Raw genomic sequence first — 24,411 nt, 5'->3', positions numbered from 1 at the left:
AGGAAAAAACGGCAACGCTGGAGGGTAAGCAGATTAAAAAGAAGAGGAAAACAAGAAAAATAATTCCATTTTCATAGTGCCTTAAAATATAAAACTCTTTAAAAAATTCCTTCGGTTGTGGATCATGCGACGGCCAGCCGCCTCGCCTGCACTGCACAACATCAGACCACATATCAGTCTCCTTCTTTGCTCGTGACGCTGGTTGAGTTAGACTTGAACAAAACATCATATTGGGGGTATAGCTCAGTGGTAGAGCATTCGACTGCAGATCGAGAGGTCCCCGGTTCAAACCCGCGTGCCCCCTTAGTTTTTGTCCCTAATTAACCATCTCCTAACAAGTGGTAATACACAGGGAGTATAATTTGAGACTTCGCTCTTCTGCTCACAGGCCGCGTGAAACCCCAAGCGAGCGCCATGAAGCTTGTGTCAAGCTTGGCGTAATAACAAGCCTTGACAGCTGACTCAGCAGGGGATTGGAACACTTGCAGGGAGTGACGCTTGAACAGAGCCTGGATTTTCATATCATCCGGAATTAATAGACACGTGAGTATTTTACGTAGCCTCGACTGAAGAGCTGGCCTACCTCCTTGGTATGAAATTGTTGAAGTTTTATTTTCTGTTACCCTAGCACGTTTTTTAAATTAATATACTTCTGCTCAGACAATTCACCGCCTCGCCTAAACTATATTAATTATCTTGTTATTATTCCTTTACATTTTCTTTTCTTGAAATGTACGCATCGCCAAGAAGTCAGTTGCACTTCATTAGTATAGTCCACAGTGTACTGATGTCCATTTTATTTTTAGAAGTTGCTATCGTCGCACATACACAGGCAGGTCTTATGGCGACGGTGGGACAGGAAAGGGCTAGGAGTGGAGTAAAAATGGTGTGAAGATGGCAAACCACGGAAAACCATCTTCAGGGCTGGCGTCAGTGGGGTTCGAACCCAAAATCTCCAGAATTCTGGATACTGGCCACACTTTGGCGACTGCATCTATTGAGCTGGGTCTGATGACCATTGTAAATCAACAAAGGCTTCCCCTTGGTGGATCCATAGCTGCAGAACAACTACCACCAGTTGGAACACTACTGTAGTAGTCACCAGGTATCAAGTGTAGCAAAGAATTCTAAAGGCATCTATCTAACATTTTACCAAGTGAACCTTTCCTCCCTTGTTTCTGTATTCGAACTCTCCTGGGGCCTCCGTGCAAATGTTATTCAGAACTACCTACGCTTAGTAATTTCCTGAAATGATTGGTGTTCCGTGCAAATGGCAGCACATTCCATCTCTGTGCAAGTGCAACAACTGCGTTCAGCAGTTCGCTAATAACTATTGGGCTTTTAAGGTGTGTTTTCCGTGGTTTCTCACTTCTCCTCCAGGCGAATGCCGGGATGGTACCTAACATAAGGCCACGGCAGCTTCCTTCCCTCTTCCTTGCCTATCCCTTCCAATCTTCCCATCCCTTAACAAGGCCCCTGTTCAGCATAGCAGGTGTGGCCGTCTGGGCGATGTACTGGTCATTCTCCCCAGTTGTATCCCCGACCAAGAGAATGAAGCTCCAGGACACTGCCCTTGAGCGGTAGAGGTGGGACCCCTCGCTGTGTCCGAGGGAAAAACCGACCCTGGAGAGTGAACAGATGATGATGATATCCATTATCGAAAATTGGTTTCAGTACTTTGTAATATAAGTATATATCCGTATTTAAATCATTTTCCCCATCCCTTGTTCGATTAATCACTAACGTACAGTGCAAGAGATGGCGCAGCGGGTATTCTCGTGTTTAGTTAACACAGCAGCAGGGGACAAAAACTTTAGGGAGCACCGGGGTTTGAACCGGGGACCACTCGATATGCAGTCGAATGCTCTACCACTGAGCTATGCCCCCACATCCCGCATTATTGAAGTCTAACCGATTTACGGTCACAACAATCGAGGAAAGTTATCCTCGTCTCTTTACTGAATATTCTGTATGTTCACTGACTGAATACTTAATGCAGGACTAAGGAGGACAATTACCTTACCCACGCAGACTCACCTGCTATGTTTGACAGCGGTCTTGTGGCGGCAGGAAGCGGTCCTGGCCTTAACTTATGTACCATACCGACATTTGACTGCAGGACAATATTGGGAAACGTCCGAAACCAACTTCGAGGAGGGCTGAGGTGGGAGTAGAACCCGCCTCTATTCCGTAGACCTCCCGAGGCTGAGTGCACTCCGTTCCAACAATAGTGCCACTTTTCAAATTTCGTGGCAGAGCCGGGAATGGAATCCGAGCCTCCAGAGGTGGCAGGTTGTCACCACAGAGGCGGACATTCTTTCCTTAGCGGAAATACGCAAAAATTATCATTCTCGACTAATAGATTCGTACAGCGCCACAGCTAATTGTGGAGACTGGGCGCAGCAGGATGTAGTACGTGCTTTGAGGAAGGGTTGCTGGGGCATATCGTGTCCAAGGCCATGTGTACCGGGGGATAATTCGCCCCTTTCCACGCGCATTCGTCAGTGTGGCAATATATTTACTGTCTGTTAATTGTTATTACGTAGGCGAATACTAAAAGATTTTAGATGTACTGTATAATCACACCGTACTTCCATTTCATTGTAGTACATGTGTAATTATTGTTCCTTAGAGGAAAATTTTACTTATAGCATGGAATCAAAATCTAGTCCGCTCCTGTGGTGTAGTAGTTAGCGTGATTTGCTGCCATATCTGGAGGCCCGGGTTCGCCTCCCGGCTGTGCCGTGAAATTTGAAACGTGGGACGAGCACTGGATCGGGGTCCACTCAGCATTAGGAGGTCAACTGAGTAGAGGGAGGTTCGATTCCCTCCTCAGCCATCCTCGACGCGGTTTGCTGTGGTTTCTCTCTTCACCTCCAAGCAAATTGGGATGGCCACGGCCGCATTCTTCCCTCTTCCTTGTCTATCCCTTTCAATCCTCCCATCCCCCACAAGGCCCCTGTTCAGCATAGCAGGTGAGGCCGCCTGGGTGAGAAAGAAAAGTATCATACTGTTATTACCACACTTTGGTTGGTAGACTGTCAACCCTTATCTCTCCCTCGAAAATCGTACAGAGATCATGAAAGATGTTACAATTTTCTTTCTTTCTTTCTTTCTTTCTTTCTTTCTTTCTTTCTTTCTTTCTTTCTTTTTTTCTTTTTTAATCTGTTGCGAAGATTCGACGGGACAGGCAAGGAAGAGGGGAGGAAACGGCCGTGACCTTTAAGTTAGGTAACACCGTTTGATTTGGCAGTGCGGTCAGCGGCACACGGATTCTACCTTAATTAAGGCCACGGCCGCTTGCTTCTAACTCTTACGCCTTTCCTATCCCATCGTCGCCATCAGACCAGTCTGTGTCGGTGCGACGCAAAGCCACTAGCAAGAAAAACTTAGGTATCACCTCGGCATTTGCCGGTAGGAGAAGTGGGAAACCACAGAAAACCACTTCGAGGAAGCCGGAGATAGGAATCGATCGTGCCTCTACTCACTTGAACTCCCGAGGCTAAGTGAACCCCGTTCCAGCCCTCGTACTACTTTCCAAATTTCGATGCAGAGCCGGGAATCGAACCCGGGCCTCCGGCTGTGGCAGCTTATCACGCTAACCGCTCCACCACAAAAGCGAACTGTTACAATTTTATAGCTTATTTTCTTTTATTCATTGTTGGTGTATACTCTCGCCCCCTCCCCTCCCCCCCAAACAAGGGCAGGTTTTGATGTGTATACATATTTGACCCCCCCCCCCCCCCACCTTGTACGTCACAATTCCAATCGCCGCTACTGCTCTCAGCGTAGGCTATTAGCAAAGTGCGCGCACTACCGAGGAAGCCTCACTTGTGGCAGTTCTGAATACCAATACAGAAATAAGAATTGTTCCATTTTCATCATCATCATCATCTGTTTACCCTCCAGGTTCGGCTTTTCCCTCGGACTGAGCGAGGGATCCCACCTCTACCGCCTCAGGGGCAGTGTCCTGGAGCTTCAGACTCTTGGTCGGGGGATACAACGGGGGAGTATGACCAGTACCTCGCCCAGGCGGCCTCACCTGCTATAGTGAAGAGGGGCCTAGTAGGGGGATGGGAAGATTGGAAGGGATAGGCAAGGATGAGGGAAGGAAGCGGCCGTGGCCTTAAGATAGGTACCATCCCGGCATTTGCCTGGAGGTGAAGTGGGAAACCACGGTTAACCACTTCGAGGATGGCTGAGGTGGGAATCGAACCCGCCTCTACTCAGTGGACCTCCCGAGGCTGAGTGGACCCCGTTCCAGCCCTCGTACCACTTTTCAAATTTCGTGGTAGAGCCGGGAATCGAACCCGGGCCTCCGGGGGTGGCAGCTAATCACGCTAACCACTAAACCACAGAGGCGGCCTTCCATTTTCATAATGCGTTAAAATCAAATTTCTTCGAATGTGCATCATGCGACAGCCAGCCACCTCGCCTGCACTGTACATCCTCAGTCCACATATCAGTCTCCTTTACTCATGGCACTTGTTGAGTTAGACTTGAACAAGACGTCATAGTGGGGGGTATAGCCCAGTGGTGGAGCATTCGACTGCAGATCGAGGGCTCCCCGGTTCAAACCCGGGTGACCCCTGAGTTTTGGTCGCTGGTTAATCATCTCCTAACTCGTGGTAATAAACAGGGAGTATAAATTAATATTTCGTTCTTGTGCTCACAGGCCGCGTAAATCTCCAAGCGAACGCCATAGGGCTTGTGTCAAGCTTGGCGTGAGAAGAAGTCTCGACAGCTGACTCAGCAAGGGGTTGGAACACTTGCAGAGAGTGACGCTTGAACAGAGCCTGGATTTTCATATTATCCGGAATTAATAGACACGTGCAGTATTTCACATTTCACATATATTTTCTGTTACCCTATCACGTTTTAAAAAAAAATACTGTCCTTTTTCTCATTTCATTCGCCGCTTCATCCGGAATGCAAATACGACTTGCCTCGCCTAAACCTATATTCATTTTTCTTGTTATTCTTCCTTTACATTTTCTTTTCTTGAAATGTACGTATCGCCAATAAGTCGGTTGAACTTCATTAGTATAGTCCACAATGTACTGAAGACCGTTTTATTTTTAGAAGTTGCATTACGTCGCACCGACACAGACAGGTCTTATGGCGACGATGGGACAGGACAGGAAGGGGCTAGGAGTGGAAAGGAAGTCAGCGTGGCCTTAATTATGGTACAGCCCCCAGCATTTGCCTGGTGTGAAAATGGGAAACCACGGAAAACCATCCTCAGGGTTGGGGTCCGTACCCACTACATCCCCAATACTGGATAATGGCAGCACTTAAGCGACTGTACGTGTCGAGCATTGAAAATCAACAAAGGCTTCCCCTTGGTGGTCTCCATAGCTGCGGAACAACTACCACCAGTTCAAGACGGAACACTACTGTACGTGTCACCAGATATCAACTGAAGCAATGGATTCTAAAGGCTTCTACCTACCTTTATATCGGCAGGGCCTTCCCCTCCCCTGTTTTCCAATTCGAACTCTCCTTGGGCCTCGGTGCAATTGTTATTTCGAACTACCCGTGCTTAGTAATTTCCTGAAATGTTTGGCGTTCCGTGCAAATATCAACACGTTCCATCTCCGTGCAAGTGCCACAACTTCACTCAGCAGTTCGCTAAGAACTATTGGGTTCTTAAGGAGTGTTTTGAGGTTGTTATCGCGATGGTTAGGTACATTACAGAACAGAGAATCTGTTTGGTCGAGCATTAAATGCACAATGGTGGGTTTATACGTGCATAGATTCACTGGCGCCAGTTCATTCGCCAGTCCTACTGGCACGCCAGACCAGGTTTATATGCATGTCTCGCCAGTGCCATTTTGAAATGGTTTTAACCTGTCAATATTATTAGGAGACATCGAGTGACGTTGAAGTTATTCGTGAAACCTGCTGAATAGTTACAACACTGTTGGTTAAGAACATGATAAATTATCTCGAAAAACGAAAATGTTGTAAAACTCGCGTGTGGGGTAGAAAATGGATTGCATGAAGGGATGATGTTGGTGGATCTGTTCGACATTTTACTGAACTATCTCTAGAAGATTATTTACGAACGACAAAGGTCATTTTTTTTTAATTGAAACGTGTGACATTAGTGATACGAAACTGAATACCACAGTGTGAGATGCTTTACCACTGGAATACCACTCGCTACTGGCCATGGGTAGGCAAGTAGGTCGGTAATGTCTTTGAGGTTGAGCCAGAGGTACTCCTGAAGCCTGTGGTAATGAAATGGGAAGGGCCCACGTAAAATAAACCGTGGTTGGTACGCGTGGATGTTCACGGGATGGAGGGAGAACCTTCGGTGTAGGGCTGTTTTGTCATCTGTTATTTAAAAAATAACATTGCATCATTGGTATATGTGTTTGATGGACTGTAGACTTGAAGTTGAGCGGTAAAATTACCTCTGTCCACAGTCTCTATCCAGGTGAAAAGTTATATGTCCGCCTCTGTGATGTAGTGGTTAGTGTAATTCACTGCCACCCCCGGAGGCCCGTGTTCGATACCCGGCTCTGACGCCAAATTTGAAAAGTGGTACGAGAGCTGGAACGGGGTTCACTCAGCCTCGGGAGGTCAACTGAGAAGAAGTGGGTTCGATTCCCACCTCAGCAATCCTGAAAGTTGTTTTCTATGGTTTCTCACTTTTCCTCCAGGCAAACGCCGAATAACTTAAGGCCACGGCCGCTTCCTTCCTTCCTTCCTTCCTTCCTTCCTTCCTTCCTTCCTTCCTTCCTTCTTCCTTGTCTATCCCTTCCAACCTTCCCATCCCCGACCAAAGCCCCTGTTCAACATAGACCGAGCTCGATAGCTGCAGTCGCTTAATTGCGGCCAGTATCCAGTATTAGGGAGATAGTGGATTCAAACCCCACTGTCGGCAACCCTGAAGATGATTTTCCGTGGATTTCCATTTTCACATCAGGCAAATGCTGGGGCTGTACCTAATTAAGGCCACGGCCGCTTCCTTCCCACTCCTTCCTGTCCCACCGTCGCCATAAGACCTGTCTGTGTCGGTGCGACGTAAAGCAACTTCAACATAGCAGGTGAGGCCGCCTGGGTGAAGTACTAGTCATTCTCCTCAGTTGTATCCCCCGACTCAATGGCTCACGTTCCAGGACACTGCCCTTGAGGCGGTAGACGTGGGATCCCTCGCTGAGTCCGAGGGAAAAACCAACCCTGGAGGGTAAACAGATTAAGAAGAAGAAGAAAAGTTATATGATGCCTAATGGCTGAAACATAACCCCACATTACAGCAATGGCGCTACGCTCAACAAACGTCGTAGTGGTTGCGAGAAGCGGGGAAGGACAGCGTGAACAAGCAAAATAGTAAAACATGTCCCAAACACGGAAATAAACTTACCCAGAGACAAGGAGACATTTAGGGAAGAGTGCCAAACTCCCACACCTCCAAAAAATGGTTCGGGATACCTAGGATAGTGCCGTACAAAATTACTAAATAAAACACCTATATATTTTATATATTAAAGTTGTAATTAATCTTAGAAACAGTATATAGAAGTCAAATTTACTTTGTGAGAATATAACTTTTGTAAATGAAAGCAAATTTGTGTTACAAGTAATATTAGGAGTAATTAAACAGATTTAACGATTTGTGACAATTTAAATTGGTGCACCAACATACACAATTTAATTTTAAATTGTTAATACTTTATGTAAATTCAAATCTAGAGTGAAAAAACGCGAAGGATTTATACTAATTGAAAGTGGAGTGGTCCGCCTCTGTGGTGTAGTGGTTAGCGTGATTAGCTGCCACCCCCGGAGGTCCGGGTTCGATTCCCGGCTCTGCCACGAAATTTGAAAAGTGGTACGAGGGCTGGAACTGGGTCCACTCAGCCTCGGGAGGTCAACTGAGTAGAGGTGGGTTCGATTCCCACCTCAGCCATCCAGGAAGTGGTTTTCCGTGGTTTCCCACTTCTTCTCCAGGCAAATGCCGGGATGGTACCTAACGTAAGGCCACGGCCGCTTCCTTCCCTCTTGCCTGTCCCGTCCAATCTTCCCATCCCTCCACAAGGCCCCTGTTCAGCATAGCAGGTGCGGCCGCCTGGGCGAGGTACTGGTCATTCTCCCCAGTTGTATCCCCCGACCAAGAGTCTGAAGCTCCAGGACCCTGCCTTTGAGGTGGTAGAGGTGGGATCCCTCGCTGAGTCCGAGGGAAAAGCCTAACCTGGAGGGTAAACAGATGATGATGATGATGATGAAAGTGGAGGGATATACATTGTAGGGAAAACATAAGATTGAGCATAACCCAAATGAAACGGTACAATGAAATAAGAGAGTTAGTACAACCAGAACAGAGTCCGAAAATCAATCACACATCAAAATTAACAAACACCAAGTATAAAATTTGAAGGATCAGTAAATAGGCTAAATTAAAATCACAAGATCCAAGATATAATTTGTGAACTCAAGAACCAAACACAGCGATCCTTACATCCATACACTGAGTATCAACAACAACCAATACCAAGGAAAAATACAGCGTCCACACGCTAGAAAATATTATCAAGTTCACGAAACAATGAAATAATTACGCCATCAAGCGAAACGGAGGGAGGGGAACACAACAATGCAATATCAAGAAAAAAATTAACATTCTGAAACACTCCACTAGAAACACGATGAATTCCCACGTAATTACAAGCTATAGTCCGCCTCTGTGGTGTAGTGGTTAGTGTGATTAACTGCCACCCCCAGAGGCCCGGGTTTGATTCCCGGCTCTGTCACAAAATTGAAGAGTGGTACGAGGGCTGGAACGGGGTCCACTCAGCCTCGGGAGGTCAACTGTGTAGAGATGGGTTCGATTCCCACCTCAGCCACCCTGGAAGTGGTTTTCCGTGGTTTCCTACTTCTCCTCCAAGCAAATGCCGGGATGGTACCTAACTTAATTCCACGGCGTCTATCCCATCCAGTCTTCCCATCCCTCCGCAAGGCCCCTGTTCAGCATAGCAGGTGAGGCCACCTGGGTGAGGTACTGGTCATCCTCCACATTTGTATCCCCGAACCCAGAGTCTGAAGCTCCAGGACACTGCCCTTGAGGCGGTAGAGGTGGAATCCCTCACTGAGTCCGAGGGTAAACAGATTAAGAAAGAAAGAAATTACAAGCAGAAAATACCACCCTTTTTCAATGTTACAGTTGAAATGTTTCAAATTTTCACACAGGAGGATATCCCAATTATTAAGGACTCATATTTATAATTTTTCAATGACTAATATATGCTAATACTAATAATTAATTAAAAATCATAATATAAGAAAAATTAAAAATATTAAGTCTGCCCCTGTGTGTAGTGTATAGCGTGATTAGCTGCCACACCCGGAAGATCGGGTTCGATTTCCGGCTCTGCCACTACATTTGAAAAGTGCCACGAGGGTTGGAACGGGGTCCAGTCAGACTCGGGAGGTCATCCAAGTAGAGGTAGGTTCGATCCCCCTTCGGCATTCCGGAAGTGGCTTTCCGTACATTCCCACTTCTCTTCCAGGCAAATGCCGGGATGGTACCTAACTTAAGGATCCGGCCGCTTCCTTCCTCTTCCTTGTCTATCCTGTCCAGTCTTCCCATCCCCCTAAAAAGGCCCCTGTTCAGCACACAAAGGCTCACGCTTCTCTGAGACCGATGGAAAAACCAACCCTCGAGGGTAAACAGATTAAGAAAGAGAAAGAAAGACAAATATTAATCGTTCTAGATAAATTTTAATTAGTAAAAAAAAGAATAAATTGTAAATTAAGAAAAGGAAGCAAAAGGTTATTTGCCAAGTGCATGAGGTCAACACGGGGCAGTTTACGGAATCAATAGGTAACAAAAATAATCAACTCACCTGCAACGAAAAGGAAGAAAAGATAAAAACCCAAATGAATGAGGGCGAGGAATACCATATCCAAAAAGCACACAAGTAAAATTATAGTTAAAACTCAGGCACAGAACGAAATAATACTAGAAATCACAAATAAACAACAGAAGTGGTAATAAGAGAGGAAGATGAAATTTAGATAGGAGGAATACATTTCAAATTACAGCGCCACAACTGCACAAGTCATGAAAAATCAACAAAATGGCGCTCCAACGGCGTTACAGAGAGGGGCACACAATCAAAATATCTCACCAAACACCCTGAAAAATAATTTAAATGACGCATAATAAGATAAATTTACATGATCAAAAATATTAAATGCCCACTACTTACAGGAGTGGTGAGGTATTCCAGAGTAACTTACCCATGCAGACCCATGCACTGAGAAATCACCAAAACAAATTAACAACAAATAAATTAGTAATAATAATAATAATAATAATAATAATAATAATAATAATAATAATAATAATACTAATAATAAGAGAAAAGTGCACAACGTGCATAAATGTTCTACATACAGCCATTTAGTCGCTACAAAGTTGTGTTAGGGATATACGTTTCTGGTGACACCATAGCGCACTGTTTATCGCACTGTTTATCACACTGTTCACACACACACACACACATACACCATACTTCGTCCGGAGTGTGGAAACACTTTTTCTTGCATACGCGATGGTGGGACCCGTGCACTGCGAATCGCGTCAGCGTGTGGCGCAAATCGTAGTCCGCACCTTTCCAGTCTGAAGAATTCATTGTTTTGGTCGGGTAGAATTCCAGCCATGTCTCGTTTTTTCTTGTTCTGAAGTTCTTCTAAGAGTTCCTGATATGCCTTTGTGGGTGGTAGGAGCATTTTCTGTCTTAATTGTTCTATGAAGAAAGCTTCTTCAACATGCTCGTATGTTAGCCAGAGCAGGGCCTCTCACGGTGCAAAAGACGACTTCGCTTGGTTGACCAGAGTGCAGAACCCCACTCCTCGATTTGGAGCAATAGCGCTGTCTCTCTCTTTCCCCACGCCTGTCTCGCTCGCTCCCTCTGTCTCCCTTTTCCTCACTTGCTCCGTAGCGCTCCAAATCCGAGCTGAGTTGGGCCGAGTTGAGCCGAACTTAGCCGAGTAGCCCAGAGGCGAAGCGTTGGTCCGAGTCGAGCCGATTGGAACCGATGCACTGTGCACAGGAACTCTGCGCCGCTGTTTACACGCGTGAGATTTTGGGCGTTTCAGAGGCCCTGCTTTAGAGGGAGTGAATTACGATACACATAATAGTCTCCTAAGATATGTTGCTTTGATCTGCGCGATGTCTTTGTGATTTGATTTGGTGAGATGTGTCCATATTAATTCTAGTCGATAAGTCACTATGGGGTCCGCCTCTGTGGTGTAGTGGTTAGCGTGATTAGCTGCCACCCCCGGAGGTCCGGCTTTGATTCCCGGCTCTGTCACGAAATTTGAAAAGTGGTACGGGGGCTGGAACGGGGTCCACTCAGCCTCGGGAGGTCAACTGAGTAAGGTGGGTTCGATTCCCACCTTAGCCAACCTCGAAGTGGTTTTCCGTGTTTTCCCACTTCTCCTCCAGGCAAATGCCGGGATGGTAGCCTACCTAACTCAAGGCCACGGTCGCTTCCCTCACTCTTCCTTGCCTGTCCCATTCAATTTTCCCATCCATCCACAAGGAACCTGTTCAGCATAGCAGGTGAGGCCACCTGAGCGAGGTACTGGTTATTCTCCCCAGTTGTATCCCCAACCCAAAGTCTGAAGCTCCAGGAGGTGGGATTCCTCGCTGAGTCCGAGGGAAAAGCCGACCCTGGAGGGTAAACATATTAAGAAGAAGAATAAGTCACTACTGGGCATTATATCTTTCTGGCAGTGGGTACAGAGAGTCTGCGCAGCACTGATGGCCATTATGGCTGCAGTTGCTCTATTCCTGATGTGCTTAGTGTAGGTCGTTGCAGTGGTCTGTAATGTCATTGCGAGATAGTTAAATTACTTTGCTATTTTGATTGGTTCCTGGTTTGGAGTGAAGAACAGTTGGCATTTGGCCGTTATTTTCCCTCTCTTCCTAAATAACCTACGGACTGTCCTTTGTTCATTGATCTCTAGCTTATTCTTCTCTGCCCATAATGTTAGGCGATGCATACATTCCTGTAGTACCTCGAGGTTTGATGAGCCTAGTGCCATGTCGTCTGCGTACGCATAGAATGTGACCTGTTCCTTTAGGTTCCGAAGCAATCGATAACGTCTGATTTTGTAAGATTGAACAGTAGGGGACTGGCTGGGTTCCCCTGCAGAATTCCATTGGTCTGTCGTATCGGGGTCGAGGTTTGGATGTTGTCTTTGATGATGAGCTCGTTTATTGTAATATATTGTCCATGATGATCGTTAGATAGTTGTCTTCCCCGATCCAATGTTTAAGCTTATCGATGATTATCTGGCGGTCCAGTAGGTCGAAGGCCTTCTTATAGTCGATGAATATGACGTGAAGTTCCCTCTGTGATGCCTAAGTGCTTCCTTTAAATCACCCATTAAGTTACTTATTGCATGAAGTGTCGATCTGCCTCTCCTAAATCCAAATTGCTCATCCGGTATTTGTCCGATTGTTTCCTTTTCTAATCTGCAGATAGGATTCTAGTGAAGACCTTGAACAGTGCGTTCTCCAACGCAATTCCTCTGTAGGAGTCCGGTTGGTCGGGACTACCTTTACATTTAAACAAGAGTTTCAGCGTTGCGACTCTCCAGTTGCTCGGTACTTTGCCTATTTCTAAGCACTTGTTGAATAGGGCTGTCCATAATTACCTAGGTGTGGCAGGGCTTCCTTCAAATGCTTATTAAAGATTTCGTCTGGTTCGGCAAAAAAAAGGAAGAAAGAAGAATAAAAACTAGTTCTCCCACACTTAAGTTAGTCGACTGTCAACCTTCACGTCTCTCTCAAAATTCCTCAGAGAACATGATAAATCTTACAGTTTTATAGATTTTGTTTTCACTTATGACGTATACGCCTCCTCCCTCCAGGACCGCTATATCCCCCTCCTTTTTGTTGTATGTACTATTTGTGCCTCGCCCCCCTCACCCTGTACTTCTCATTTCCAATCCCCGCTTCTACTCTCAACGTATTACCACGCCGTACGCACTACGGCATTGGTGGCTTCATTGTACACACCGCAATTTTAAATATCAAAACAGAAAGAACTCCGCCTCTGTGGTGAAGCTGCCGACCCCGGTGGCCCGGGATCGATTCCCAGCTCTCCCACGAAATTTGAAATGTGGTACGAGAGTGGAACGTGGTCCACTCAGCATCGGGAGGTCAACTGAGTAGAGGTGGGTTCGATTCTCGCCTCAGCCATCCTGGAAGTGGTTTTCCGTGGTTTCCCACTTCCCCTCCAGACAAATGCCTGCATGGTACCTAACTTAAGGCCACGGCCGCTTCCTTCCCTCCTCCTGGTCTAACCTTTCCAATCTTCCCATCCCCCACCAAGGCCGCTGAGTCCGAGGAACAACGGGAACGCTGGAAGGAAAGCAGATTAAAAAGAAGAAGAAAAAAAGAAAAAAGAATTCCATTTTCATAGTGCCTTAAAATATAAAACTCTTTAAAACATTTCTACAGATGTGCATCATGCGACAGCCAGCCGCCTCGCCTGTACTGTACATCAGTCCACATATCAGTCTCCTTTACTCGTGACACTGGTTGAGTTACACTTGAACAAGACGTCACAGTGGGGGTATAGCTCAGTGGTAGAGCATTCGACTGCAGATCGAGAGGTCCCCGGTTCAAACCCGGGTGCCCCCTTAGATTTTGTCGCTGGTTAATCATCTCCTAACTCGTGGTAATAAACAGGGAGTATAAATTAATACTTCGTTCTTGTGCTCACAGGCCGCGTGAATCCCCCAAGCGAGCGCCATAGGGCTTGTGTCAAGCTTGGCGTGAGAAGTCTTGACAGCTGACTCAGCAAGGGATTGGAACACTTACAGGGAGTGACGCTTGAACAGAGCCTGGATTTTCATATTATCCGCAATTAATAGACACGTGCAGTATTTCACATAGCCTCGACTGAAGAGCTGGCCTACCTCTTTGGCATACATTGTTGAAATTATATTTTCTGTTACCCTAGCACGTTTGTTAAATTAATACACTTCTTCTCAGACAATTCACCGCTTCATCCCAATTGCAAACACGACTTGCCTCGCCTAAACTATATTATCTTGTTATTATTCCTTTACATTTTCTTTTCTTACAATGTACGCATCGCCAAGAAGTCAGTTGAACTTAATTAGTATAGTCGACAATATACTGATGTCCATTTTATTTTTGGAAATTGCTTTCATCGCACATACACAGACAGGTCTTATGGCGACGATGGGACAGGAAGGGGCTAGGAGTGGAGTAAAAATGGTGTGAAGATGGCAAACCACGGAAAACCATCTTCAGGGCTGGCGACAGTGGGGTTCGAACACACAATCTCCAGAATCCTGGATACTGGCCACACTTAGGCGACTGCATCTATTGAGCTGGAACTGATGTACATTATAAATCAACAAAGGCTTCCCCTTGGTGGATCTATAGCTACAGAACAACTACCACCAGTTGGAACACTACTGTAGTAGTCACCAGGTATCAAGTGTAGCAAAGAATTCTAAAGGCTTCTATCTAACATTTTACCAAGTGAACCTTTCCTCCCTTGTTTCTGTATTCGAACTCTCCTCTGGCCTCCGTGCAAATGTTAATCAGAAATACCTACGCTTAGTAATTTCCTGAAATGTTTGGTGTTCCGTGCAAATGTCAGCACATTCCATCTCTGTGCAAGTGCAACAACTGCGTTCAGCAGTTCGCTAATAACTATTGGGCTTTTAAGGTGTGTTTTCCGTGGTTTCTCACTTCTCCTCCAGGCGAATGCCGGGATGGTACCTAACATAAGGCCACGGCCGCTTCCTTCCCTCTTCCTTGCCTATCCCTTCCAATCTTCCTATCCCTCCACAAGGCCCCTGTTCAGCACAGCAGGTGAGGCCGCCTGGGCGAGATACTGGTCATTCTCCCCAGCTGTATCCCCGAATAAGAGTCCGAAGCTCCAGGACACTGCCCTTGAGGCGGTAGAGGTGGGATCCCTCGCTGTGTCCGAGGGTAAAACCGACCCTGGAGGGTAAACAGATGATGATGATGATGATGATATCCATTATCGAAAATAGGTTTCAATACTTTGTAATATAAATATATATCCGAATTTAAATCATTTTCCCCATCCCTTGTTCGATTAATCACTAACGTACAGTGCAAGATTTGGCGCAGCGGGTATTCTCGTGTTTAGTTACCACAGCAGCAGGGGACAAAAATCTTAGGGAGCACCGGGTTTGAACCGGGGACCACTCGATCTGCAGTCGAATGCTCTACCACTGAGCTATGCCCCCACATTCGACATTATTGAAGTCTAACCGATTTACGGTCACAACAATCGAGGAAAGTTATCCTCGTCTCTTTACTGAATATTCTGTATGTTCACTGACTGAATACTTAATGCAGGACTAAGTTAATGTTGACGGGTTCCATCCCGACTCAGTCCGGTGGTTTTTGAAGGTGCTCTAATACGGCAGCCTCGGTCGGTGGATTTACTGACTTGAAAAGAATCCTCCGGGACAAAATTTCGGCACCTCGTCGTGTCCGAAAATCAAGGAAAAGTAGATATTTCTTTGTTTCTTTTCCGGGGCGGGATACAGCTGGGGAGGATGGCCAGTACCTCGCCCAGGCGGCCTCACTCGCTATGATGAACCCGAGCCCTGTGGGGATGTGGAAAGATTGGACGAGATAGACAAGGAAGTGGGAAGGAATTGGCCGAGGACTTCACTTAGGTACATTTTTAGCCTTTTTTATCCGCCTAAATGCATAGTAATTATAAAAAAAGAATGTATACAAGATCTGTTTTCTTTCTTTCTTTCTTTCTTTCTTTCTTAATCTGTTTACCTCCAGGGTTGGTTTTTCCCTCGGACTCAACGAGGGATCCCACCTCTGTCGCCTCAAGGGCAGTGTCATCCAGCGTGAGACTTTGGATCGTGGGGATACAACTGGGAAGCAGGACAATTACCTTACCCACGCAGACTCACCTGCTATGTTTGACAGCGGTCTTGTGGCGGGATAGAAATATATAAGAGAAGGAAGAGGGCAGGAAGCGGTCCTGGCCTTAAGTTATGTACCATACCGACATTTGACTGCAGGACAATATTGGGAAACGTCCGAAACCAACTTCGAGGATGGCTGAGGTGGGAATAGAACCCACCTCTATTCCGTTGACCTCCCGAGGCTAAGTGCACTCCGTTCCAACAATAGTGCCACTTTTCAAATTTCGTGGCAGAGCCGGGAATCGAACCCGCGCCTCCAGAGGTGGCAGGTAGTCACGACAGAGGCGGACATTCTTTCCTTAGCGGAAATACGCAAAAATTATCATTCTCGACTAATAGATTCGTACAGCGCCACAGCTAAGTTGTGGAGACTGGGCACAGCAGAGTGTTGTACGTGCTTTGAGGAAGGGTAGCCATGTGTACTGGGGTATAATTCGCCCCCTTTCCACGCGCAATCGTCAGTGTGGCAATATATTTCATCATCATCATCATCTGTTTACCCTCCAGGTTCGGCTTTTCCCTCGGACTCAGCGAAGGATCCCACCTCTACCGCCTCAAAGGCAGTGTCCTGGAGCTGCAGACTCTTGGTCGGAGGATACAACTGGGGAGAATGACCAGTACCTCGCCCAGGCGGCCTCACCTGCTATGCTGAACAGGGGCCTTGTGGAGGGATGGGGGAGATTGGAAGGGATAGACAAGGAAGAGGGAAGGAAGCGGCCGTGGCCTTAAGTTAGGTACCATCCCGGCATTCGCCTGGAGGAGAAGTGGGAAACCACGGAAAACCACTTCGAGGATGGCTGAGGTGGGAATCGAACCCACCTCTACTCAGTTGACCTCCCGAGGCTGAGTGGACCCCGTTCCAGCCCTCGTACCACTTTTCAAATTTTCGTGGCAGAGCCGGGAATCGAACCCGGACCTCCGGGGGTGGCAGCTAATCACGCTAACCACTACACCACAGAGGCGGACCAGCAATATATTTACTGCCTGTTAATTGTTAGTACGTAGTCGAATACTAAAAGATTTTTAGATGTACAGTGGCTCAAAAAAGTATTGGTCTGCCCATAGCCGTGGTATGAACGGAACAGTATGGTACAAATGATGGTGCATATAATGGAATTATACATATGCAGATATGTAAGACAGTCAAGTACATCAGTAGGTTGAATGTAGAGCCAAGGAGATTCACGCTGTTTGCAAACGGACCAGTAATACAAGGTGTGCGTCATTACACGCCAAACAAGTATTGGTCTAGTAAACAATATCATCGTGATATCGTGCTGTCTGATGCATCTGGCTCATTGTGTCTGTGCTGACACGTCGGTAGGTAATATTCAGCGCTATTTCCGTGTTCAGACAGCAATGGGATGGACAATGAAAGAAATAACCGTGGAAGAAAGGAGAATTGTAGTGCGACTATTTCAGGACGGTAAATCTTTCAAGGGCATAAGTGAAATTATTGGAAGAGCTGTCATAACTGTTAAAAATATTGTGTACAGGTACAAACGAACAAAGACAATAGAAAATAGACAAAGAAGTGGCCGTCCCTCAAAGTTATCAGTACCAGACAAACGGCAAATTGTGCGTAAAGTGGCAGTTGCGTGACAACAAGATGTAGGAGTGCAAGTGTCATCTGAAACCATCCGACATGTGCTACGCGAAAGAGGATATGCGGACAAAACAGTCCTTAGAAAGCCGTACATCAGTAAAGCTAATAGGAAGAAGAGACTTGCGTACGCTAAAAAGCACAGAAATGACAACTATGAGGATTGGAATACAGTCGTTTTTACTGATGAGAGTAAATTTACCCTCTTCAGGTTAGACAGACGAGTGACTGTGTGGAGGAAGACGAATTCTTAACTTGAAGAGAAGAACCTGGCAGCTACTGTGAAACATGGAGGCGGTTCCCTGATGGTGTGGGGTTGCGTGAGTGCAAATGGTGTAGGTGAATTAGCCTTTATTGAAGGGACTATGGATCAAAAAGCATACATTAACATCCTCAAGACACATCTTCCATCAAGTGTACAAAAAATGGGACTCTCAGCAAAGTATACGTTTACGCAAGATAACGACCCCAAACACACAGCCCTGAACACGAAGCTATGGCTGTTATATAATACACCGCGTTGGATGGAAACTCCACCACAACCTCCCGACATCAAACCCATCGAGAATTTGTGGCACTATTTGGAGCAAAACGTGAGAAAGCATGCAGTATCACACAAAGCTGACCTGAAAGAAGCCTTCACTCGGAAACTACGGAAACCTTGTACGATCGATGCCAAATAGGTTAGCTGAGATTATAAAGAGGAAAGGAGGACCTACCAAGTACTGAAACATTCAAGAACGATCAAAAAATTAGGTTAATTCAGACCAATACTTTTTTGGTGGCAAGTGAATATGATTGTTTTAAGTTATGGCTTTTTAGTTACAAGGACATGGGAGAATTATGTTTTTCTTACAGTGTACATGTTACACAAGATGATAAATAATCGGGGATTCTAGTATATGTCAATCTTTATCATCATTCCCTTAGACTCCTCGTCCTCATATGTAGCATATCTCGGCAGACGAATACTTATTTTGAGCCACTGTATAATCACGGCCGCCTCTGTGGTGTAGTGGTTAGCGTGATTAGCTGCCACCCCCGGAGGCCCGGGTTCTATTCCCGGCTCTGCCACGAAATTTGAAAAGTGGTACGAGGGCTGGAACGGGGTCCACTCAGCCTCGGGAGGTCAACTGAGTAGAGGTGGGTTCGATTCCTACCTCAGCCTTCCTGGAAGTGTTTTTCCGTGGTTTCCCACTTCTCCTCCAGGCGAATGCCGGGATGGTACCTAACTTAAAGCCACGGCCGCTTCCTTCCCTCTTCCTTGCCTATCCCTTCTAATCTTCCTATCCCTCCACAAGGCCCCTGTTCAGCATAGCAGGTGAGGCCGCCTGGGCGAGGTACTGGTCATACTCCCCAGTTGTATCCCCCGACCAATAGTCTGAAGCTCCAGGACACTGCCCTTGAGGCGGTAGAGGTGGGATCCCTCGCTACGTCCGAGGGAAAAATCGAACCTGGAGGGTAAACAGATGATGATGATGATGATGATGTATAATCACACCGTACTTCAATTTCATTGTAGTACGTGTGTAATTATTGTTCCTTAGAGGAAAATTTTACTAATAGCATGGAATCAAAATCTAGTCCGCCTCTGTGCTGTAGTAGTTAGCGTGATTCGCTGCCACATCTGGAGGCCGGGCTTCGACTCCCGGCTGTGCCGTGAAATTTGAAACGTGGGACGAGCACTGGATCGGGGTTCACTCAGCATCAGGAGGTCAACTGAGTAGAGGGAGGTTCGATTCTCTCCTCAGCATACCTCGATGCGGTTTACCGTGGTTTCCCTCTTCACCTCCAGGCAAATTGGGATGGCCACGGCCGCTTTCTTCCCTCTTCCTTGCCTATCCCTTTCAATCTTCCCATCCCCCACAAGGCCCCTGTTCAGCATAGCAGGTAAGGCCGCCTGGGTGAGAAAGAAAAGTATCATACTGTTATTACCACACTTTGGTTGGTAGACTGTCAACCCTTACCTCTCCCTCGAAAATCGTACAGAGATCATGAAAGATGTTACAATTTTCTTTCTTTCTTTCTTTCTTTCTTTCTTTCTTTCTTTCTTTTTTAATATGTTGCGAAAATTGGTGGAAGAGGCAGGAAGAGGGAAGGAAGCGGCCGTGACCTTTAAGTTAGGTACCACCGTTTGATTTGACGGTGCGGTCAGCGGCACACGGATTCTACCTTATTTAAGGCCACGGCCGCTTGCTTCCAACTCTTACGCCTTTCCTATCCCATCGTCGCCTTCAGACCAATCTGTGTCGGTGCGACGCAAAGCCACTAGCAAGAAAAACTTAGGTACCATCTCGGCATTTGCCGGTAGGAGAAGTGGGAAACCACGGAAAACCACTTCGAGGATGCCGGAGATAGAAATCGAACACGCCTCTACTCACTTGAACTCCCGAGGCTGAGTGAACCTTGTTCCAGCCCTCGTACTACTTTTCAAATTTCGATGCAGAGCCGGGAATCGAAACCGGGCCTCCAGCTGTGGCAGCTAATCACGCTAACCACTCCACCACAAAAGTGCACTGTTACAATTTTATAGCTCATTTTTTAAAAATTCATTGTTGGTATATACTCTCGCCCCCTCCCCCCTACCCACGGGCAGGTTTTGTTGTGTATACATATTTGACCCCCCCCCCCCCCCCTTGTACGTCTAATTTCCAATCGCCGCTACTGCTCTCAGCGTAGGCTTCCATTTTTGTCGCTGGTTAACCGTCCCCTAACACATGGTAATACACAGGGAGTATAATGTAATACTTTGCTCTTCTGCTTACATGCCGCATGAATCCCAAAGCGAGCGCCATATGACTTGTGTCAAGATTGGCGTGAGAAGAAGTCTTGACAGCTGACTCAACGGGGGATTAGAACACTTGCAGGGAGTGACGCTTGAACTGAGCCTGGATTTTCATATTATCCGGAATTAATAGACACGTGCAGTATTTCACATAGCCTCGACTGAAGAGCTGGCCTACCACTTTGGCATACATTGTTGAAATTATATTTTCTGTTACCCTAGCACGTTTGTTAAATTAATACACTTCTTCTCAGACAATTCACCGCTTCATCCGTATTGCAACCACGACTTGCCTCGCCTAAACCTATATTCATTTTTCTTGTTATTCTTCCTTTACATTTTCTTTTCTTGAAATGTACGCATCGCCAATAAGTCGGTTGAACTTCATTGGTATAGTCCACAATGTACTGAAGACCGTTTTATTTTTAGAAGTTGCTTTACGTCGCACCGACACAGACAGGTCTTATGGCGACGATGGGACAGGAAGGGACTATTAGTGGGAAGGAAGTGAGCGTGGCCTTAATTAAGGCACAGCCCACAGCATTTGCCTGGTGTGAAAATGGGAAACCACGGAAAACCATCCTCAGGGTTGGCGACAGTGGGGTTCGTACCCACTATATCCCCAGTACTGGATAATGGCCGCACTTAAGCGACTGTAAGTGTCGAGCATTGAAAATCAACAAAGGCTTCCCTTTGGTGGTCTCCATAGCTGCGGAACAACTACCACCAGTTCAAGACGGAACACTACTGTACGTGTCACCAGGTATCAACTGAAGCAATGGATTCTACCTGTATACCGGCTGGGACATCCCCTCCCCTGTTTCTCAATTCGAACTCTCCTTGGGCCTCGGTACAAGTGTTATTTCGAACTACCCACGCTTAGTAATTTCCTGAAATGTTTGGCGTTCCGTGCAAATATCAACACGTTCCATCTCCGTGCAAGTGCCACAACTTCACTCAGCAGTTCGCTAATAACTATTGGGTTTTTAAGGAGTGTTTTGAGGTTGTTATCGCGATGGTTAGGTACATTACAGAACAGAGAATCTGTTTGGTCGAGCATTATATGAACAATGGTGGGTTTATACGTGCATAAATTCACTGGCGCCAGTTCATTCGCCAGTCCTACTGGTACGCCAGACCAGGTTTATGTGCATGTCTCGCCAGTGCCATTTTGAAATGGTTTTAGCCTGTCAATATTATTAGGAGACATCGAGTGACGTTGAAGTTATTCGTGAAACCTGCTGAATAGTTACAGCACTGTTGGTTAAGAACATGATAAATTATCTCGAAAAACGAAAGTGTTGTAAAACTCGCGTGTGGGGGAGAAAGAGGATGATGTTGGTGGATCTGGGCGACATTTTACTGAACTACCTGTAGAAGATAATTTACGAACGACAAAGGTCATTTTTTAAAAATTGAAACGTGTGACATTAGTGATACGAAACTGCATACCACAATGTGAGATGCTTTACCACTGGAATACCACTCACTACTGGCCATGGGTGCGCAAGTATTCTTGCACGACCTTAGGTCGGTAATGTCTTTGAGGTTGAGCCAGAGGTACTCCTGAATCCTGTGGTAATGAAATGGGAAGGGCCCACGTAAAATAAACCGTGGTTGGTACGCGTGGATGTTGACGGGATGGAGGGAGAACCTTCGGTTGTAGGGCTGTTTTGTCATCTGTTATTTAAAAAATAACATTGCATTACTGGTGTATGTGTATGATGGACTGTAGACTTGAAGTTGATCGGTAAAATTACCTCTGTCCACAGTCTCTATCCAGGTGAAAAGTTATAAGTTCGCCTCTGTGATATAGTGGTTAGTGTGATTAACTGCCACCCCCGGAGGCCCGTGTTCGATACCTGGCTCTGCCACGAAATTTAAAAAGTGGTACGAGAGCTGGAACGGGGTCCACTCAGCCTCGGGAGGTCAACTGAGTAGAAGTGAGTTCGATTCCCACCTCAGCAATCCTGAAAGTGGTTTTCTATGGTTTCTCACTTCTCCTCCAGGCAAACGTCGCCTAACTTAAGGCCACGGCCGCTTCCTTCCTTCTTCCTTGTCTATCCCTTCCAATTAAATTTCCAATCAATTATGTCTTATCCAATTTTTACCGTACCGGTTCTCATAACACAGATATTAATGAATTTGTAGTTTTGTTGCTAAGTCCATATGAACGCCTAGCCACGAGAAAATGGGTTAACAGACTTTAATGAAAACCGCTATATAGAGTCGGGGAATAAGAAACTACAGTCTAGGCTGTAAATAATTTTATTCGCCTGAGATGAAATGGTAGTTTAGGGGAAGACTCCTAAAATTTAATTTTTAAATATCGATACCTATGTTACTGGTGCTATCGAAAAGTACTACATAACAAAAGTTAGACAAGACAATTTCCGATCATTTATGTTTCATTCAGTTTTACTGAACCGACTATGATAAGAGTGGTATTTCAGAAGGCCTACAATATAGAAAGTCGCCATAAGAGCTATCTGTGTCGGTGCGACGTAAAGCCCCTAGCGAAAATATAGAAAGCGCATAACACTGATCAACAATAACTTTACATTGACCATTGTTTGTTGTGATGTTCTTCGTTTCTTATGGTCCCGCTCAACTCCGATAGATGGGATTACTACTGCGTACCGAGTATAACAGCTCGACTGAACATTGGCGGGAAATAGCTGGGGAGTTGGAAAAGCGTTCTTCTTTAGCATGTCATTCATCTGGCTCATGTAGCCTCCGTGGCTCAGACGGCAGTGCGTCGGCCTCTCACCGCTGGTACCCGTGGTTCAAATCCCGGTCACTCCATGTGGATTTGTGCTGGACAAAGCGGAGGCGGGACATGTTTTTCTCCGGGTACTCCGGTTTTCCCTGTCATCTTTCATTCCAGCAACACTCTCCAATATCATTTCATAGCATCTATCAGTCATTAATGTATCACTGGGAGTGGCGACCCCATCGTACATCCCAGACCCGGCCAATGACTGGAAAACAGGTTGTAGGTTTTCATTTTCATTTTCCTCTGGTTCATACATTTTCTGATACTGCAGGTACGTAACACACTGGTTCATCATAGTATTCCAGTTATTCGATCCCTACTCTGACGCGCTGTTTTGAATGAGCTGTATGCACACTTACGGCAGAGGCTCACTTAGTAGTAGTAGTAGTAGTAGTAGTAGTAGTAGTAGTAGTATGACCTGGTCTAGAATTACTATTTAAGTCTATTTCAAATTATAGCACCACAATAAACTAAATAACTCAAAATTCAACCCTGAAAAGAGCAGTTTCTTAAGAAAATCTTCTTCCTCGTCACATTTATTAAATTCTACATTCATTTAATTCCAAATTAGCAGTGAAGAGGGGGCTTCTCCTCTGGCTTGGAGGAAAAAATTGCCTCCAAATCAGATAGGTTTTTCCGTTGCCATTGTAGTGAACTGAGATTTTCCGACTCATCGGGTACTCCTCGGAAACGGATTAGTAAAGAGACATAGTTTTGCCCTGGGACTCTCCACTCCCCTCCCCCCGGAAAAAAAGACGAGGAGTGTTCACGGATCAGAACTGTCTGCGACTTGGCCATTCCAGCTCTGGAATTCCAGCATAGTACTGTTCGTTAAAAGTGAGAAAGTGTGTGGTCTTTCATTTGATGGAGTATTTCATATGAAAGTATTGCTTTTATCGCGCCATTCCTACTGACGTCATTGCAATGGCCTATGTTCATTTCAGTTGGAAAAACCACTAAGACAGTCTTTCTGAGGATGTAAAATGGCTGGTGGAGAGTGAGTGTCTGCTATTATAATGAAAACTCCCCAACCTGGTGGTGACTGATGGTAGGCAAGCGGGCCTATCATTACAATGAAAATTCCCCAACACAGTCTTCATATGAGAAAAGACGTTTGGTGACTTCCCCGTCGCGTTTCTAGGGTAACGTTAAGAGCTATGCGATTTAATACAATCTTGCTCACAACCTGTACACTACCTAGCCTAGAATTCTGTATACAATGTAGAATTCCGTAGCGAAGCACGGGTACATCAGCTAGTAAACAAT

At 45.9% G+C, this 24,411-nt stretch overlaps 4 non-coding genes across 4 annotated transcripts; 2 read left to right on the top strand and 2 right to left on the bottom strand.

Annotated features, from left to right (window-relative positions):
• The first annotated feature begins 232 nt into the window (after positions 1-232).
• Positions 233-304, top strand: TRNAC-GCA (transfer RNA cysteine (anticodon GCA)). The gene has a single exon. It is a non-coding gene; the product is annotated as a tRNA-Cys (tRNA).
• Positions 305-1,815: 1,511 nt separating this feature from the next.
• TRNAC-GCA (transfer RNA cysteine (anticodon GCA)) lies at positions 1,816-1,887 on the bottom strand. Its single transcript has one exon. It is a non-coding gene; the product is annotated as a tRNA-Cys (tRNA).
• Positions 1,888-13,591: 11,704 nt separating this feature from the next.
• On the top strand, positions 13,592-13,663 carry TRNAC-GCA (transfer RNA cysteine (anticodon GCA)). Its single transcript has one exon. It is a non-coding gene; the product is annotated as a tRNA-Cys (tRNA).
• A 1,542-nt stretch (positions 13,664-15,205) lies between these two features.
• On the bottom strand, positions 15,206-15,276 carry TRNAC-GCA (transfer RNA cysteine (anticodon GCA)). Its single transcript has one exon. It is a non-coding gene; the product is annotated as a tRNA-Cys (tRNA).
• Positions 15,277-24,411: the final 9,135 nt, after the last annotated feature.

This window comes from Anabrus simplex, chromosome 8 (assembly GCF_040414725.1).
Source record: "Anabrus simplex isolate iqAnaSimp1 chromosome 8, ASM4041472v1, whole genome shotgun sequence".
Taxonomy (NCBI): domain Eukaryota; kingdom Metazoa; phylum Arthropoda; class Insecta; order Orthoptera; family Tettigoniidae; genus Anabrus; species Anabrus simplex.
This window is presented reverse-complemented; position numbering and strand designations above follow the sequence as displayed.